The sequence below is a fragment of the Dermochelys coriacea genome, chromosome 3 (genome assembly GCF_009764565.3).
Source record: "Dermochelys coriacea isolate rDerCor1 chromosome 3, rDerCor1.pri.v4, whole genome shotgun sequence".
Lineage (NCBI taxonomy): Eukaryota > Metazoa > Chordata > Testudines > Dermochelyidae > Dermochelys > Dermochelys coriacea.
Window position 1 is genome coordinate 33,950,266 of NC_050070.1, and position 3,372 is coordinate 33,953,637.

The following is a 3,372-nucleotide window of genomic DNA, read 5'->3' on the forward strand; positions in this document are numbered from 1 at the left end:
CAAGTGAAAGTCTGTTCACTTCATCAAAGACCAGATAATAATCAGTTTGATGCATGAATGAGATATGAGCTAGCTAGAAATTTGGGGGTCAGTGAGTTACCTTAAAACCATTGTGAAGTCTGAGGTTAGAGAGAACACATGGCTTCTCATGCTTTTGAAAGGAATCTTACACTGGACATGAAATATTACTTTAAATGATAAGAAGGGGATGGGTATTTTAGAAAAGGTTAGTGATCATGCACAAGAAAATAATGGAATAATAGGTACTTCATACTCACATTTGGAACTGACTATAATAAACTCCCATTTATTTTCCTTTCTTCTGTAATTTCTTTCCTTTCCCTCATAAGTCATGCATGCATGTGAAATTTCAGAATCCTTATTATCAGCAGAAACAGCTGGCCATTATAACAAGATTATTGTTTTAAGTGATACACCGAGTTTGAGTTGATGAATTAAGTTAACCATTTAAATGCTTTCGGATGTACAACATACATCAAGTGAACTACACTATAAACATGAGGTACAAGATGCTCTACTTTATGTCCCAAATAATTCTCTGTTTTAGGCTAAACTTGTTCATTGACATAAGAAATTAGGTGCTAAGAATCAACATGACTCCAAACCTTCCCAAAAAAATTGTAACCTTGTGGATAATTTTCTACTAAAGGTAAAAAGCCCACACCCACCAGTCACACCTCACAAATATTCTAAAATTTCATTGCACATGCAAGAAGAGTTTCATGTTTGAATAGCTATTCAAACATACAAACTGATGCCATTTATTTCCTATTTAAATAAAATACCAAACAGAATTTTTCATTTGTCCAGCTTTTAGTTTTAGTAGTCTAGGTTCAAAGAATCCATTTGTTTGGGTAGAAGCATTGTTGGTAAACCATTAAAAACAAACACACACTTCCAAATAGAAGATTGTGCTCTTCGTCCCTATTTTGTGCCAGGCTTCTTCAATACTGCACTGTTTATATCAAAATTTGGTGTTAGCACTAGACTATCTATAGAGCTACTTTGAGTAAATGGATTATAATTTCAGGTATTTTAGTCATCTTGTGTGGCACCCATCACTGTAGCAGTGTCATATATGTTACAGGTTCTGATTTAATAGGAAACATCTCAAAAAAGGAAACACAGAATCATAGACTTTAAGGTCAGAAGGGACCATTATGATAATCTAGTCTGACCTCCTGCACAATGCAGGCCAAAGACTATCACTCACCCACTCCTGTAACAAACCTCTAAACCACGATTTGAGGGCTTCAATAGCTCAGACATAGGTTAAAGACTTCAAGGTGCAGAGAATCTTCCAGAATCCTCCGTTCCCTACACTGCAGAGAAAGGCGAAAAACCCCAGGACCTCTGCTAATCTGCCCTGGAGGAAAATTCCTTCCCAACCCCAAATATGGCAATCAGCTAAATCCTGAGCATGTGGGCAAGACTCATCAGCCAGACATCCAGGAAAGAATTCTCTGTAGTAACTCAGATTCCACCCCATCTAACATCCCATCACAAGCCTTTGGGCATATATACTGCTAATAGTTGAAGATCAATTAATTGCCAAAATTAGGCTATCCCATCATATCATCCCTTCCATAAAAACTTATCAAGCTTATTCTTGAAGCCAGATATGTCTTTTGCTCCCACTTCTTCCCTTGGAAGGCTGTTCCAGAACTTCACTCCTCTGATAGTTAGAAACCTTCATCTAATTTCAAATTTAAACTTCCAGATGGCCAGTTTATATCCATTTGTTCTTGTGTCCACATTGGTACTGAGCTTAAATAATTCTTCTCCCTCCATGGTATTTATCCCTCTGATATATTTATAGAGAGCAATCATATCTTCCCTCTGCCTTCTTTTGGTTAGGCTAAACAAGCCAAGCTCTTTGAGTGTCCTTTTATAAAACAGGCTTTCCATTCCTCAGATCAGTCTAGTAGCCCTTCTCTGTACTGTTCCAGTTTGAATTAATCTTTCTTAAACATGGGAGACCAGAACTGCACACAAGGCCCCATGACTCCATATAGCACCAATCTAGTTAATCTTAGGCTAGAGTAGATTGCCAGAGCTCATTTTCCTTTTAAAAAAGACAATCACATTCTACTTTTTCCATTTTTGCAGTTTGCCACAGATATGAGACTTTTTAAAGGTCCCAGTCCAGTATAGCTTGTGAGCATATGTTGTCTCATTAACTCCAGTGGGACCTAACTACATGCTTAACAGTGAAATCTTCAGTGAGCTTAAACTCAAAAAGGAAGCTTACAAGAAGTGGAAATTTGGATAGATGACTAGGGAGAAGTATAAAAGTATTGCTCAAGGATGCAGAGGTGTAATCAGGAAGGCCAAGGCACAATTGGAGTTCATAGAATCATAGAATAGAATCATAGAATATCAGGGTTGGAAGGGACCCCAGAAGGTCATCTAGTCCAACCCCCTGCTCAAAGCAGGACCAAGTCCCAGTTAAATCATCCCAGCCAGGGCTTTGTCAAGCCTGACCTTAAAAACCTCTAAGGAAGGAGATTCTACCACCTCCCTAGGTAACGCATTCCAGTGTTTCACCACCCTCTTAGTGAAAAAGTTTTTCCTAATATCCAATCTAAATCTTCTTCCTTGGCAACCCCACCACAAGATGGGCTTGTGTAGGAAAGGACATTTTAGATGGGTGGTTCCCAGTTCATCCTCTATGGAGCACTGGTGGTCCACAGAGCACTTGACTGTGGTCTGTGAGAACTGACTGGCCACATGGTGCTGACTGCAAAGAGTTGCAGCTAGCAAGGGATGTGAAGGGTTACAAGAAGGGTTTCTACAGGTAAGTTAGCAACAAGAAGATAGTCAGGGAAAGTGTGGGACCCTTACTGAATGGCAGAGGCAACATAGTGACAGATTATGTGGAAAAAGCTGAAGTACTCAATGCTTTTTTTGCCTCAATCTTCACAGACAAGGTCATCTCCCAGACTGCTGCACTGGACAACAAGTATGGGGAGGAGGTGAGCAGCCCTCAGTGGTGAAAGAACAGGTTAAGGACTATTTAGAAAAGCTGGATGTGCACAAGTCCATGGGTCCAGATTTAATGCATCCCAGGATGCTGAGGGAGTTGGCTGATGTAATTGCAGAGCCATTGGCCATTATCTTTGAAAATTCGTGGCAATCGGGGGAGGTCCCAGAAGATTGGAAAAAGGCAAATATAGTGCCCATATTTTAAAAAGGGAAGAAACAGAATGCGGGGAACTACAGGCTGGTCAGCCTCACTTCAGTCCCTGGCAAAATCATGGAGCAGGTCCTCAAGGAATCTATTTTGAAGCACTTGGAGGAGAGGAAGGTGATCAGGAACAGTCAACGTGGATTCACCAAGGGCAAGTCATG